The sequence below is a fragment of the Phaenicophaeus curvirostris genome, chromosome 13, assembly GCF_032191515.1.
Source record: "Phaenicophaeus curvirostris isolate KB17595 chromosome 13, BPBGC_Pcur_1.0, whole genome shotgun sequence".
NCBI classification, from domain to species: domain Eukaryota; kingdom Metazoa; phylum Chordata; class Aves; order Cuculiformes; family Cuculidae; genus Phaenicophaeus; species Phaenicophaeus curvirostris.
The window spans coordinates 15,900,484-15,917,328 of NC_091404.1; the positions used below are offsets into that span (position 1 = coordinate 15,900,484).

The 16,845-nt window shown below is 51.0% G+C and overlaps 1 protein-coding gene across 1 annotated transcript in view; it reads left to right on the plus strand.

Annotated features, from left to right (window-relative positions):
- Positions 1–16,845, plus strand: part of PCDH19 (protocadherin 19) — a 116,278-nt gene that overhangs the window by 59,041 nt on the left and 40,392 nt on the right. The gene's annotated exons all lie outside the window — the stretch shown is intronic.

Sequence of the window (16,845 nt, forward strand, 5' to 3'; positions counted from 1 at the left end):
ACCAAGAGGCTGCAAAGAGGCAGAGCTTTCCTGGGCTTGAGGAGGTGACTGACTGGGGCAGGCTCGGAGCCCCTCGTCTCACCCCATGAAGCTGGACACTGTGCTGGTCCTTTGCACTGCCAGGTGTGAGTAAGAAACACCTCCAACACTCACTGCTCCACTGAGACTTATTTTCCCCCTGGCTTTTCAGGAGGGCACTTTGGAGGCTCTGAGAAGATGGTGAGGAGCATCCACTGCCTCTGAATTAATAGTCTGTTCATGGTCTGCTCTTACACACGGAGCATCCGAGTGCTTTGTAGCCTGCTGAGCTAAATGCCCTCCCCAGATCGCCTCTGCTCATTCAGTGGCTCAGCCGAGGCGACTCCAAGGTGGAACTGGAAGGAGGGCAGTGACATGGGGAGGGAAGATGCTTGAGCTGCACACCTGAGCATCGCCTCGCATTGCCGGGGCACACAGCAAGTGGGAGGTAGCAGGATTTAACCACACCTGGTTGCTCCCCACTTCCACTGTGACCCCACCATGAAGGCTCCAGCAACGCAGTGAGGTCTGGCTGATGCCCAGGTGTGTGTCAGCATGAGCACCTTGAGCTAATGGTTTGCAGCCAGGCCTGGTGCCTGGTTACACCCTTGTCAGTGAGATGCTCTGCAGGTGGGTAAGAGGAGGAGATAAAGCAGGCTGTGGAGGGAGGCTGGGGGTGGTTGAGGTTTCTAGGGCTTGCTCTGCATGGGTTGGTTTGCAGCCTGGTGCTGCTGCAGAGTGATGCCTGAGCCTGAGGAGGAGGCGAGCTGTGTTCAGTATCAGCCAGCTGCGCCCCTGCCTGCACTGGGACCCACTGCCAGAGCCGGGGCACCCTGGGCTTCTCTTCCAGGTAAGAACCGACCTTGTCTGTGCAGGGAATGACCCTGGTGAGCTGCCCTTGGGCACGAATAGTGGGAGGTAGAGGAAGGAGGGCAGCGCCTGCAGGGCTGCCTGGCTGCAGCGGGTAAAGCCTGTGCCCAGGGGTCAGGCGCGGGAGCTGAAACAGGGATGAAACCTCCCTGGAGGGAGAACTCCCCTTGCAGCATCCCAGACCAGCTCTTGCCTGGCTCACTGACAGAGCCTACCAGGACCCTGCAGGCGCTGTGCTCTCTCCTCATTTAATAAACCTCCTCTAACCCCGGTCGGTGCGCTGTGCTGGCTGTGGGCTCCTGCTTGCAGCAAGCTGGGGTCTCAGAGATGTCAGGTCAGTGATGTGTCCTCGACGTGCTCCCTAGCCAGCTGTCGCCATCCTCTGTCCCCCCGGCGCACCCCAAAGAGCTGCAGTGTCTCCTCTGCTGAGACAGCAGCAGGAACGTTGGCATTGAATTTTGCATAAATAACAGTGCCAGGAAGAGCTGAGGTGGGCGGCGGGAGGGAGAGCGATTGAGAGTCTGCCACAGATAAAAAAGGGATTCTTCTTTCGAGCGTACCTGTCTGGAAATGCTGCTGGCCCATAGGGATGTGCTAAATCTTATTGCTCGTCAAGCTTCCTTGCACAGAGGGCCAGATCCTGAGCTGAAGTAAACCCCGGTGAGGTCCTTGGGGCTGGGCTGGCTGTGGCCAGGCAGGTCTCTCCCCTGCACTGCTGCAGGGCAGCCTTTGGTCTGTGCCTTGTGTGACTGAAAAACAGGGGCAGTTGGCCCAGAGATTTGGATGCTGCAGGTGGACTGGGCGCCTCAGGGAGCTTCTGCCCCACTCCAAGAATGCTCCAGACCTGGAGGGACCCAGCTTGCCATCCCAAGCTCCCCAGCATCCTGGGGCTGTGCCAGTGGCTGGCGATCCATGTTCTCCTGTGTGAGAGAGCTCCTGGGGTGCTGTGCTTCACCCTAAGGTGCAGAGTCCCCCACCCTGCTGTGCCTCTAACCGCGATGAGGGACTCGGCCGTGAAGACTGGCTCAGTGAAGCCAGAGAGAGAATAAATTAGCAAAGAAAGCAGCCAGCCCTCACTGGGCAAGGTTCAGAGCTGGTTTACAGACATGGATCTCATTTCTGTTTCTTCTGGACAATATTTTATATTGTATTTGATGTTAAACTCGAATATCTAAATAGAGCCAAATTGGATTAACAAGCAATGAATTATCATACACTTTGATTGGTAAGCCCATAAAGACAAGAACAAATAAATTGGTGAGATCAAAGGCCTGAATGCACAGATGAAAAAAAATTATATATATTGCTGTTTAAAGCAGAATGGCTCTGCAAATACAGAGTGTTCAGGGCAGGGAAGTGGGAAGCAAAGGTCCCTGTCTTGCATTTCTCTTGCTCTTGGATCTGAGCTCTGTTCCTGTGTTGTGGTGCCGGTGGGAAAAGGTGCAGGGCTGCCTGCCTGCTGTGTGGCTGCCTGCAGCCGCTCGCCTTGGGCACACACCGGAGTCCAACTTCCCCAGCAGCCCCAGCGGGCCTTCCACTTGTTTAACTTGCATCTGGTTTTTTTTGTTTTGTGTTGTTGTCCTTTTCTTTTAAATGTGATGTAACAGAGCGTCCCCAAAGAGCCATCAGAGAACAAACACAGGCAGGTGTACAATTATAGAGCTCACCTCTGCTGCCGTGCAGCTTGCGTGGCTCCCTCCTCTCCTCCTAGCCTGCCGGGATGGGAATGGGCTGCAGCACGAGGGGTGGCTTTTTGGGGACAAACTCTGGGCTTTAGGGTATATTGTTGGCAAGGGGGTCTGAGCAGCTTCTGTGGGGGCTCGGTTGGTAGCTACTGGGCTAGCAGCGTGATCGCTCATTGCCATGCAGTGTATAAAAAACCCACCCTAGCTCAACACCACCACGGCACTGACTGAGAAAGCCCTGCTGTGGCACTTCCCATTAATACCGATAAAAAATTGAGACACGTGGCAAACAATATTAACCCCATCACTGATCAAGCTTAAAAGCTTTTCCCAAGAAAAATTGTCTCTGGATTGCAGTTGAATAATAGGCAGGGGGATCGCTGCCTGCAGAAGCTTCTGCTGCAGGTCCTGTGTTGCTTCCAAGGCGATGGAAGGTGCAAGGGATGGCAGTGACAGGTCAAAGGCAAACACAAGGCTCATTCCTGGTGAGGCTCTAGGATGGAAGAAACTTAAAGTGGCCCTGGTGCTTTACAGGGAGATGGTGCCGGAGCAGAGCAGCAGCCTTGGCAGGGACCAGTCAGTACTGCCCTAGGGTGATGGATTGTCTTCCAAGGCCAAAATAAAAAGGAATTACGATAATAGAACCTCTGAGAGAGAAGCTCAGTGCAAGGGTTTCATGCTTCCCGGACGGGAGGGGTGGGGGTTGCTTAGTGGGAACTCACGTTCCTCGAATGTGGAGGCAGCTGGGATAGAGGAGCCCTGCACCCCTGGGAAAATGGTCTCCAGTGTGGTCTTGCTCTCCTGCTGTGGCAGAACTGGTTTCCTTGTTCCAAGCCTGAATCTATGCCTTCCCCATCTTGCTCCTCAGCCCCTTTTGCAGGTGGCTCTCCTGCACATGCAGATGGATGCTGTATCGCCAGTGTATTTCATCCTCTCCCATCACTTCAGGCAGGCTTAGCAGACATGAGACCCTGGCACTCTGAACCCACTCGGCCACCGCAGGGCTGAGGCAGCTGCCCAGGGCAGGAGCCACCAGGGAAGGACCAGGAGTGGGCTGGGGACCACAACAGCTCCATCCTGGCCCTGCTATGAGGAAACCCTCTGCTGCTCTGCTCCCTTGGTGCCCATGAGGAGAGCAGACAGAGGCGGGGTTGTTTTGACTGGAAGAGGAAAAATGAGCAAACAACATTCTCCAGGTTCTTTTCTAGCTCTCTTTTATTTTTTTTTTAACTTTCCTGATAAGGAAAGAACCCTTCTTTTTTTTTTTTTTTAAACTACCTTCTCTGCCTCTGCTGCTCACTGGCTCAAAGGCTGTTCTTTATCTATTTGATTCTCTGTAAAATTGATCTTATTCTCTTTGGAAGAGTTAGGTTTAAATCACAGGATGAAATTCTGGCCCCAGTGAATCAATATCAAATCTCCTATCAACCTCAGCCTGGGGTGGAGATTTTGGCCATGGGGCTTTGGTTCCCCAGTTCCCAGTGAGAAATGTCATCTGTTGGAGAACACTTTTGTCCTCAGCCAGCAAGCCATTCCCAAGGTGTCTATTAGAGCGTGTTGCTCTTGCTGTGCTTCTGCTCCAGTCCTATCTCAAGATGAAGGCTGAAGTCTCCGGCTTTAAACTTTGGTGGAAAACCTCCAATCCACCTTCCAGTGACCTTCCTAGTGCTCCTCTGGCTCACTCCCTGCCTCTGTTGGGAAGGAGCTCATAGGCTTGAAAGTGTAGTGCAGTGCTGGCTGGCCTGCCTGAGTAGGGCAAGAGATGTGCTCAGCAAGGAGTGAGCTCTGGCTGTCTGCACCATCCCTCCTCCATCATTTGTTCTGGCATTCAGACCCTGGCACAGCTTTGCATCTTTCCTTGTCTCTTCCCTGGCCTCCATGGCACAGGGAAGCTACCCAACGCTGTCACCCACAGCCGTGCTGGGGGCTCCAGTGCTGTGCTCCCCGGGGAGGGGGTAAAACCTCATTTTTTTGCTTCCCATTTCCATAGCAACCACATCTCACCTCCCAGGCTGGGCACCCTGAGTGCCTGACAGAGCCACGGGCAGGATGCAGCCCCTGGTGGGGCAAGGCTTGTGCTGGCTCCTCTCCACCTGGGGTGGCTCTGGTAGCTGCAGGGGTGGCAGCAGGGTCCCCCCTCTACTGAGACATCCCCAAGGTGGCTGCATCTCCCCTTCCTGCTGCCAGCGGTGCGAGGTTCCCCTGAGGCAGACGGTACAGCAAAGCTGTGTCTTTATCGGAGGATACCGGTAGCATTCAGCTGCTTTTGAAGTCTCCAAAGAGAGCTGGGATATTTCTTGATCTGCTCTTAAATAAGTCATTGCCGCTGCTGTTAAGTTGCATTAAGCACCGGAAGATGCTGGGTGCGCCGGGAGAGGCGAGCACAGCTTGGCACGCCGGGACGGCAGCCTGCCTGCGCGGGGTACACAGCCGCGGGGTATAGCCTCGGGAACAGACTTTGGGGTATTAAATATTTTATGTGCAAAGTTTATTTTAGTCTGAGTCAGAACAGAACTGCCGTTCCTCCAGAATGATGCTGATCGCAGGAACAACCTTGGCTGGTTTTGTGTTGGGTTTGCACCTTGATTTCTCTTGGTGCTGCTGCAATTTTGGCTCTGTCTCAGCCCCAGCCCCACATCCACGTATAAGACTGTGCAGTTTGTGCCTGAGCCCTGCCTGCCACCCCAAGAGCTGCTCTCTGGTAGCACGTCCTGCCTTCATACACATCTACACGTAGGTGTAGAAGCACCTCATCCCTTTCAAAGGCACTGAGAAAGGCATGTCTTGCTGGTTTGGCTTGAATACCTGAGGGTTTGTACCCAGATAACTTTTTTTTTTTTCCTGGTTCTTTGCTTACACTTACCCATGGGAAGAAGGGGGTTTTGCAGAAGGATGATTTGGTAGCTGATGTCTAGGAGGTATTCGGCGTTAACAGAAACATTGACAGGTCAGATTGTGTTTCTTAAATGCTACTTTTTTGCTTTTGCTCATTCCCTTTGGATTCTCCACCAGCAGCACCTTTAGCATTTATCTCATTCGAGTCCTCTAAGCAAATCTTATCTCTACATTTATTGCATCTATGGGAATAGTAATTTTCAAGTCAGCTTTCACATTACTCCATATTTGTTACTACTCCTCTGTCAAGGGAAAACCTGGCTCGTTATTAGTTCTCTGCCTGATACAAAACATTTAATTTGAACAGAAACCACCAAGAGAGAGATACATATTGCTTTTCATAACCAAAGTGTCAACATCTTGACCAGGCTGTAGCTGAAGCAATCTTTACCATATGGTGGATTTATATACTTTAACGTCACATCTGCATCCCCGCTGCCTCTCCTTTCATTTCAGAGATGCTGTGCTGGTGATAAAAGGTGCTGTCTGCTTGTCCTTCCTCAACACAATCACAAAAGGACCTCTCAGCAGATAAGGAACTAAACCAGCTATACAATAGATGTGGCTTCCCACTGGCTTTCTACTCAATAGCTTTCTGCTATGCAGTAAAAAAAAAAAAAAAAGAGGAAGAAGAAAAAAAAAGAATAGCAATGAGGGGAGCATGTGTGGGGAAAATAAGACCCTGTAAATCCCAGGGAGGGCACGGCTGCAGAACATACAGGGAATACTGACTAGAACTGGGCTGAAACAAGATGAAACTGTTATTTTCTGTATTCCTGTTAAGTGGGATGCTATGGACAGCTTAACTGAAGCCTTCAAAGCATCCAGACTTGATTTTTTAGGAAAAAAATGGAGCTATATTAGTGTTGAGTTTTATTACAATATAATGCAAAAATGTATTAAACACTGTTGAAGCTTGATAGAGATAGATTGTGTGGGGTTCCTAGTATTGGCTCATTCAAAGCCAATGCAGTCAAAAAGCACCTGTATCTGCCACCAAACAGCAGGCAAAGGTTTTGCACAAGCCACCACCGAGCTGGGGTCGGGACTGTGCTGGTGGCGGTCAAGAGTGCTCAGAACATTGCTTCTGTTTTCTGCTTGCTCAGGCACCACCTGCCCTGGCTCCCCTCCAAGATACTGGCTCAGTGCTGCCCCAAAGCCTCCGCTGCTTCTCCCCATCCCTGGCTGGTCTCTGAAGGATGTAAAAACCTTTGTTCCACAAAGTGTGCCGTGGGCATCAGTCTTCCTCCTGGCAGCTTAATTTCTTGGTATGCCCTCAAAATTGGCTATGAATGCCAATTTTAATTCTATTGAGGATATAGAGTCTCTGCCACCAGCTCTTTCCCCCTCTCACCTGGGCTGGCTCCGAGCCCCTACCTGTGAATGGAAGAAATGGGGCTCCTATCCCACCTCTGCACTGCGCTCCCACAAGGGACATTTTAAGCCTTGCTTCTTCCTAGACTCTTGCCTGTCTCTTTTTCTACCCCTGGAGCCTCAAGTCTTGCCTGCTTCTGCCTTCCCATGCCTCTTTCCACACTCCCAGCATCTTTTACGGAGCCTGCAGACTTTGCTGGGGTGCAAGGAAGAATAGGGTTGGTCTCTGCGCGTGGCGCATGCCCTAAACTCCTGCCTCAGCACTTTGCATGCTGCACTGGATTTTATTGTATTGCTTTAATGGGAAGTCATGCAGCCCTGAACCCCAAATACACAGCTTTGTAAGAGTAGTGGCTGGAAGAATCCGCAGATAATTCAGTCCTGCCTCTCTTAAGTGAAATAGGATGTTAATACAATACAGCGGAGAATCGCTAATACAATCCTATTTTTATACTAGCACTTTCATGTCATATTAGAAGAAGATTCGACTTTTAGATCTTTTTTAGCAATTTAGCACAGTGAGGATTTCATTATCCTGACAGAACTATTGACAAAAAGAAACACATTAGAATTGGGAGGATAATGGTCCTTGGGAAGAGGAAATTTTTGCAAGGCTTTTCATTTAAAACTGGACTGGACAAAGTAACAGGCACTGTGCAGTGGGGAATAATCCTGCATTAGCAAAGGGGTGGACTAGATGACCTTTTAAGTCTTGTCACAGACTAATAGAAGTCGAAGATGGAAGAGACTTTTAGGTCACATCAAACGCTTCTTCCAACCAAGTGCAAGACTATTTCTTGATATATTTGATGGTGTTTTTTTCCCACTTCTAAAAGTTCCAAGTCACGAAGCTTTCTCTCCTAAGGAGTCTTTTTCACACTATTTCGCCCAGTAAGTGTGCGCTTAACTTTGCGCGCTAACATTAATTCCCCTGAATTTAAGTCTCTGCAGGATTTAACAACTTTAATTGGATTACTCACAGTCTGCAAAGTTAAGCACCTGCATAAGGCTTTGCAAGAGAGAGGTTTAACAGATCTTAGCATTAAGTTTTCCTCACTTTTCCACCTTAATCTTTATTTTACTTCACAGTCCTCTCACCTTTCCCTTGCCTGGTTCAGCTCAACCTCTCCTCCTTCTTCCTCCTGACGTGCAGACAGTTCTCACCTTCCCTGACATCAGTGATGCAGGCTACGCAAACCTCTCCTCACCAGACGACAGTGACTCTGCAGGCATGTGAAAGATGGGGAACTGCATCACCACCAGCGACGTGGCTTCTGGCACCACGTCTAAATCGAGTTTGCTCTTGCTGCACTGAACAATTTAAGCCCTTTCCCCCGCCCCTCGCTTGCTTTGGAGCAAGAAGAGAAAGTGTGGAGATGCAGCCCAGGATGGAGGCATCACCCAGCAGGCAATCTGGCAAGGTGGTGAACCTCGCTTGCTGAGGCTCTGTGACAAGAGGAGGAGAAACTTTCCCATTCCATCTGCTCCCAGCCTTCTTGACTAGGTACCCGCTTTCCACGCCGAGAGCAGATGTTCCTGCTGGAAATAGGCTTCCCTTCTGAAGTTGGAGCCATCACTTTGCATTAGAGCCTGCAAGCCTGCTTTCTGCCTTATAGTGCTTTCCCTGCTGACAGGGTGTGAGGCACAAAACATTTTAAATGAAGATCTTTACAATTGTGAACATGCTGCAATAAATATTAATGCTAACTTGTTAAATGGCGAATCAGCAATTTATATAATGGCTGGGGATGCCTCTCCTTAAGTGACACGTGGTGGCTGGGTGTTGCTCTGTGTTTCCCAGCCTTGGATCACCACTGCTTTCTGGAGAGCGGTGTTGCCCTGGGACATGATCCCTAATGATGCTGTGCTGCGTTTGCCACCTTAGGGACAAGTGATTTGCAGGGAGGGCTTGAAGCCTGGGCTGCTCCAGCCAGCTTCAGGGGGACACCAGGCGTGCTGGACATTTCTCTGTATCAATCACCTCCAGGTATTCAAGGGCTGCCCTGCAAAGCCCATTTCAGCCCAGTGTCCAGGGCTGAATTCCTTCTTCCTCTGTTTAATCATATCAAAGGGAGAGACAAGACCCTCACACACCTCAGTGCTGAGAGGTGCAGGTGAGCATTGCTAGAGTTGTCTTGATGGCTGAATGAAAAGCACCTCAGAAGTGTGACCTATTGCTATGAATTAACATATTACATTAGTATGATGGAGGTCTGAATAGGCTGATCAAAGCAAACGCTCAGGTTCTGTTGTTTCCCTGGTGAGCTGGGGTGTTATTTAAAGGGTTGACCAAGCTCCAGCCCAGCTCTCCGGCTGCCTCTTGCCTTACGAACAGCTGCCTATTGTCCAGGCAGGAGGTGGATTTTCGGCAGAGACAAAGGCAAGACAAGTTCCTTTTTCAGTTTTTAAGCTTGAGTTCATCCAGAGGAGACGATTTACTTGTCTTTGTTGTTTCCAGCATCATTCATCCCTTCTGTTTGTGCTCTGTAGAGGCTGAGCCCGGGATATCATCTGAAAGAAGTTTCTCTTTCAGGATCTTTGATGTTAGGTTTGTTATATGTATATTTGAAAAGTACTTCTGCGATGACAAAGCTCAGTACTACTCCTGCTGGGCTGATGTGTGTGTGAACTGTGCCAGCGAGTGGCAGTGATTAATCCAACGGCACCATATGCTTTTGCTGCTGCATGGCGTGCAGTGTGGACAAAGCAGCAGGTTGGATTGAAATGGGTGACAAAGGGGATGGAGTAGTTTTCCTTGTCTGTGGGTTGGGAGGGGCTTTTGGGAGATGCTGGTGTGAGCCCCGTGCCTGGCAAGGTTTTCCTGCCTGCAACTCAAGGAAGGGCGTCCTGCCCAGGCTGTTGGGATGGACCCCTGCTCTGTTCTGCTGGGGGAACTTCCAGCCTGTGGTGCCCACTGGGGCCAGTCTGGCCAAGGTATGTGGAATTAATGCTCAGGGTCTGCTGCAGTGCCCCAGATGAGCCTACGCTCTGAGCCATGAGGATGAGCTGGCTTGTTGCACGTTATAGTGATTTCACAAAAAAGCTCCTCTGCAGGTAGCTACCCCCAACCAGGAGGGCTTGGTTGATGCCTGGATCTAAACCATCACTCAAATACCTGCCTTGCAGTGCACAGCTAGACTACTTGCAGGCTCCTGCCAGGGGGCCATTGACTGTAGGTTTGCTCCTTAGCACCTTCCCACCCACAAGCAGAGCACAAGCGTGGCTGTGCCAGCCCAGCCCAGCTCCATGCTCAGCCTCCAACTCCAGCCAGCAGCACGTGTTGGGGAAAAGGTCTCAGAAGCAAGGGCTGAGTTCTCCCATGGCAGAACTTCACTTCCAGCAGTGAAGGGCATGGGGATGCCCAAAATGAGGATGGCAGCCAGGCTGCTGGGCTTGGTAGCCAACTGATCTGCTCCCACATTTGTATGTCAGGTCCCTACAGAATCAGATTTTGTTCTTGGCCACCACAACAACTGGTGGTAATAAACTGTACCAAGTAATTTTGTTCTGCATGTAAAAGGATTTCCTTCTTTCCAGCTTAAAATTACTACCTAATAATTTCATATGCCCAAGGATGGAAATGTCATTAAGTCACCGGCAGTAATTTGCAGGGTGTTCTCTTTGCCACAGCCTGTGGTGCTGTAAAAGCCACGATGCCCGTGGGGACATGCTGAATGCACAAAGCAGGCAGAAGTGACCTGGCATGTGGCCCTGCCAGCCTCCACATGGCTGTTAGAAGGGGCTAAAATCTGGTTTTGTTTGCTAGATGCTACATAAATAAAATCCAGATCTGTCACATTTGCTGCTAATTGGCTTGCAAAGGCTGCTTGTTTGAATTGTGGAGCTCTCACAGAAATGGGTGACCTTTGGCAGTGCTAATGTTTCCCATGAAATCTCTGAAGTCCTGTAAGTTCCCTCACTCCTGCTGAGAAAACCTGCTGAGAGGAGCTGCTCCTCTTCTCTCCCATGCCTTCCCCTGCACTCGGCTCCGCTTTCATTACACATGACAGGAAAGCTGCTTCATCACAAGGGGTTAATCAATGAGCAGCAGAAATCCAGCACTCAGAGATGTTAAGAAAGGGCAAGTGAAGCAATGTATCAGCTCTTTTGGTGGCTTACGGCCTCTTTCTGAGGCAGCATTCAGGGCACTGGCACATCTGCAGCTGCTTCCCAGGCCAGGCTCTGTCCTGGAGAGAAGCAAATACTTCCCTGCAGGAGAAAATCCTAGCATGATTTGGACGGGGATTTGCAGAGGATCCTGGTGTGACTGGCAGCTGGGACAGTGCTCAACTCCATCACCACTCAGCCTTGCGGCTGAGCCAGCTGCACTGCTCCGTGCGAGGACTGATGCTTGTTGCCTCTGAAGCAGCCCAGCCAGCCATAAGCTTTTCTCCTGTGCTCTGTCACCTGCATGGGGCTGTGTTTTGCAGGTTTATGTTTTCTGCTGGTTTGGCTGCTCAGCCTGGCTCAGGACCCCCCCAGCAGCCGAGCTGTGTGGGGTGAGGGATGAAGCAGGACAGCACCCTAAACCTGTCCTGCACTGAATGGCTTAGAGCTCAGCAAGATGATGCCTTTTCCCTAGCAGGATCCTTAGCTATTCCTTGCCCATCCATCCTCACAGCATCTCTTCTTATTATTCCTTTATTCGTATTGATTTTAGTTCACTGGAACCTGAACGGCTTTGCGTGTAAATTGTTGGAGCCTGGCTCTCCTTTCTGTGTGGCTCTGTCTGATTTGAGGTGTGATCCCCAAAACAAAATTCCCCCTGGGAGGTCAAGCGCTTCAGTCTGGCTCATTGTCACCAAACACCCCTGGGCTCTGCTGCAGGCAGGGAGTTTTGGGGGAAGCATGCTCAGACCCACTATTTGTGCTCTCAGTTACTCGCTTAACCATGGTGATTTACACGGCAACCTGATGAGGCCTGGCATTGCAGTACCTTCATGCATTAAGCAGCATCAGCTCCCATGTAATTTAATTGTCTGTGTTTTAAACATAAATCAGCAACCTATGGGCTGGAGCAAAGCAATCCCCTCACTGGGTTTGGAGGCTGCTCCTGCTGACTGCCTCTCCAGTGAGACACGACCCATCCTGGTGCCCCTACTCCCCAGGGACACGCTGCGGAGAAAATTTAGGGTGATTCATTTGGATGATCCTCCCCTTTGGGGGGTTCGATATGGGTCACATCAGAGAAGCTGGAGCCCCGAGTCCTGTGAGTGGTGGGATTGGTGAGATTCAGTTCCTGCATCCCCCTTTGGAGCAGGCTCTGCAGCCAAGGCTGCTTTCCCCAAAGCTCCTAGGAACCCGATGCCTTGAGGATTCCCCTTTCAGTCAGTTTTCTCTGAAATTGGCCAAAGGGCTTAGAATTCATTAAGCGCTGTGACTAATAGTTGTGACTCAACCAGCTTCATTTCCTGAGGAAATTGGGCTAACCGCCTGCCCCCCTGCCGCCTCTCTGCATGTTTTCCGTCCCATCAGACCTTCCTGGATAAGCCCTGGTGGAGAGCTGCTCCTCGGCCAGGCTTTGATCACCCAAAGCCAAGTGTCTGGGTGGGTGGTGAAAGGATGTTTGGGTTTTGCTGCCTTTTCTTTGTGCAGCAGCTCCCTGGTTTGAAGAGGGTGAGAGTGCTCATGCCCACCGGGGGCCCTGGAATTTGGTACAAGGGATAAAGTGCTAACAGTGTGGGAATGGGAACCGGGAGATGTTAATGGGGTGGGGAGGGCTGCCTTCCCCTTCATGCAGCCTTGCTGATAGCAGGAGATTTCTGCCGACAAATTCTGACTGCCACAGCTGTGTCCCTGCTAGTGATGGTGGGAAGCGTGTGCCAATGTCCTTGCGGGCAGCTGGCCCTGCTCTCCTTCCCTTCCCCAGCAGGCAGACGCTGCGCTGGCCAAGGCCACTGGTTCCTGTCGTGGCCAAGGCCAGGGATGAGCTGCATCTCCCCGCCAGGTCCCTGGGCTGTGGGGGGCAAACAGAGTGATGCCCTGCTGGGCAGGTCACAGCTGCAGGCTGAGCAAGCCAAGGTGGTGTTTTTCCCAGGTCTCCTGCTGCCCACGCTGCAATCCCCTGTCTGTCCTGCCTGTAGTCCCTCATCAGGCACTGCAAGCTTGGGAAGCGCGGCTAGTCTTGGACCTGCTCTTTTGGCCACCCTAGCAGCCTCCTTCACTTCTCTCCTGCTCCCTGCAGCCTTTCCCACACTCCTGGCCAGCCACCTCCAGCCCTCTAGAATACAGGACCTGCAAATGTCGGCGCACGTGTGTTTCATCTTTGCAAAATGTTTTGCCCTTCTTTTTCTCTCTTCTGGAAAGCATTTTTCAGGCTCTTTGGAGTGTATTAATCCTCCCATGCAGGGTAAATCAAGAACCAGAGGGAGGTAAAAAATAAACCTTACACTGCCAGGTCTTACCAGATGTGTGCGGTGGTACCTGTAATATTTCTACTAGGTTGGAGCTACAGCAATAAGTAGCTTCCTTATAGCAGCTTTTTGTAAGCCTTTTTGTATGCAAGTGCTCCTTGTAATGTAAAGCAGCTTCCCAGCAGCACTTATGTCCTGCAACAGTACAGTATCTACACAGACTTTTCCAGGTGGGAAGGGGCTGGAAGGGTCGCAGTGCAAAGCCAGCAGCAGCCTGCCAGACAAGGCTATCTCGGCATGGAGCCTGGCTCTGCAGGCAACAGGAGCTGTGCTGCCTGCTTTTGGTAGGAGAAATGTGTTGATTCGATTGCTATAGTTAATTCAGCTCTGTGATTTTTGCCTGAGGTGGTTGGTATTTCAGGATGCATCAGGTGAGGCACAATGAACCAAGCTGTGACCTGCAGGCATTTGCACAAACAAGTTAGTGGGCTGGGGCCAGGAGGGCTCAGGTTAGCTGGGAGCAATTTATTCCCTTAGCTATGTTCACAGTCTGCAGGCTTGAACAGGTAGTTATTTATTTTATTATCCTGGTTTTATGTCCATGGAGACACTCGTCTCTGTCCTGGACACAGATCAGTGCAGGAGAATGTGGCTTGTGGCAAGGAGTGTCACTTGGTCTCCTGCCACTGGCTGGAGGTGGCTTCTGTGCATGAGAACAGTCCTGTGGTGCAAAACCTCTTCTTGCTGTGGCTCTGCTCGGGTGCTGGCCGAGATCCTCACTGGTGGTGCCCAAGAGGCTTCTCCTTCTCCTTTCCAGGAGAGCTGTGGGAAGGCAATGCAAACTGGGGCTGCTTTGCACCCCAAGGTGAGCAGGTGGTTCGCCCAGAGAAGCGGAGGAGAAGCAGAGCAGGGTGTCTACAGGGCAGCTGGCCGTGGCTGGGCAGGGTCCTGCTGAAGCATGTGGGCATGAGACGCTTGCTTACAGCAGAAGAATTATCCCTGCTGGCAGCAGGGCTGGAGTCCCTGCAGCCTCGTGGAGTCGCCGTTAGGGCAGAAAGAGGTAGCACTGGGTTTTGTACAGATGCTAACAGCTCTGGACGCTTCAAGAATGATATAGAAACTGCATCCCTCTGACAGACGTGCTGCCGACTATACTTAGAGCGTGTTGTGCTGAGACTTGGCTGGTACTGAGAGATGCTGCGAGCCCACTCTGAGCTCTGACGTGCATCATCTGTGTCTCACTGCCTGCCCAGGTTGGAGCCATCTCCCAGCTGCAGCCTTTGCTGCTTGCGTGGGGCCTCATGCAGCTCATGGGATCGCAGGGAGGGAGGTGAGCTTGGCCACTGCCCGGTGACTGGGTGCAGCTGCTGAGGCCGGTGAGGGAAGGTGCTAGCCACACTCACCGCCTTTCTCATCAAGGAGCTCCTCTATAATTTACGAGCCTCTGCTGTATGAATCATAGAATCATAGAATAACCAGGTTGGAAGAGACCCACCGGATCATCCAGTCCAACCATTCTTATCAAACACTGAACCATGCCCCTTAGCACCTCCCATAATGAGCGATGGGCTCACTTACACACTTTTCTTCTGCTGTGCTTGTTTTATTTGGTTTGCTTTTAGCATGAGAGATCCACTCTTTGCCTATGACCCAGTCTTGCTCTGTCCCCACCCTGTACTCCTGTCCTGGGCAAGCTGCATCCCTGCCTCTTTGTTGGCTCCTTTCAGAGTTCGGAGCCCACATCGCCTGGCGCGGGAGGCTTGGGACAGGGAAAGCAACAAAGGGAAGCAAAGAATCCCTCTTCAAAAGGCTGGGGAGGAAGGCAGGTGGCCAGTGAGCGTTAGGCAGGAAGACAAAGAGTCAGGAACAATGGGAGCTCCGTGGAGCACAAACATTCGCCCCTCTCATTATCCGCCCTTCGCCCAGATGAGTCACACGAGGCTGAACTCTTCATCTCCAGAGTCACACAGGGGAGGAACGGGTGGAGGTAGAGAACCGGGCACTCAGAGCGCAGCCAGCATCAGCCATGCGAGTGCTGGGGCCACCTCCAGTGGCAGCTGGAGAAAGCCACAGGCTGCAAGGATGCCACAAACCCTGACGGCCAGAAGCTCAGCAGCAAAGCCAAGAGGCAAGGAGCTCCTTAGGGACACCCTATGGCTGCCATAAGGGAGTTTGTAACTCTTAATATCTCTCAAATAGTGCTGGTGGACGCGTGCAGCCTGAGGAGCAGGCTCCCAGTGAGAGGAGTCAAGGTGCACTTTAAGCATTTCGCTTGGAAATCTCTCTGAGAATCTCCTGTCCTCAGAGGGACCGTGCTAAGCTGCTTCCAGGATGGAGAAACGTGTGCCTTTTGAAAGATGACACTGTCAGGAATAAAGTAGAGGAAAATAAACCTCTTAGCCAGACCAGCAGGTCAGGCATTGGCTGCCAGCAAATACAGAGCTAATGACTAGATTCTTGTGATGTACCAGGCATAGCTATTCCAGGGACTTGCCAGTAAGCGGATGGAGGGCACGGGCAAGTTTTATCTTAGCACACTCATATTTAAAGGTGCTACTCTGTGATTATGTCATTTTCTCCAGCTTTTTCCATTCATCTGTCTCTCTGTGATGAGCACCTGTTTGTGTCGGAACAAAGGGTTGTTGACTGCACTTGAGCGGAGCTGCTTTGACCTGCACTTCACAATGCACAAAGGCTTTTCTCTACGATGATTAGCTCTATGGTGTAATATTAAAACTCTTTCTTCCTCCTTACATGCCTTTTACAGGGTCTGTTAGGTGGGGAGCTTCAAAGGGCCTGCTGGTGGGTCCTGTTGCTGTCTGGCTCAGATCTGTTGCTGCCCTCGTTCCTTCTGGAGTAGGAAACCATTTGATACGTTATGACTCCATCAGAAATCTGCAGAGGGAGAAAAGGCACAGGAAAAGATTATCACTTGAAACTAGTTGCCATAGAATATGCAGTGCTGTTCCTGGTAAGATTAGACATTTATCAGGGTGGTGGCAATGCCATGACTTAGAGGAGCACGTAAGCAAAGGTTCAGAAGGAGATGTGAAGGTGCTATAGGAGGCATGGGGTCACTAGGACTCTCCTCTCTGTCTGTTCTGCTGCTGGCTGCAGCTCTCCTCCATCCTGCAGAACAGCATTTGTTGGTCCTTCTCAGTACTGGACAGCTGAATTGGCTGGAGAAAGAACCCAGAAGCTCACAGACTGTGAAGGTAAAGTGTTCAGTAGCTGAAGGTCTTTCAGAGCTATTTCATGGGCTCTCCCATAGATGGAGATAGTATTTTTTCCTACATGTGAAAACATTGATTTCACATTGTTTGGGAGTCAGCTTTCTGGAAACATTTGGGAAGTGTCTTGTATGATCCCAAACATCTTTGGGTTTTCCCACTGTCATCTTAGCTCCTGGTGGCACATGGGCCGGAGCATGGGGTGACCATGGGTTGAGGGCCCACTGGGCAGAAGCACCTGCTGAATCTAGAGTTGAGCTTTGACACAGCTTTTGGACTTGAGAAGCACACAGAGCAAATGTGCAGGCACACTGACCTCTCAGAGACCGCTCTTCTCCCACTTATGTGTGACCAGAGAATTAGTCTCGTCTATTCCCAACACTTTTGGTAGGATCTGAGAAAAAGATCCTTCCCCCCGCC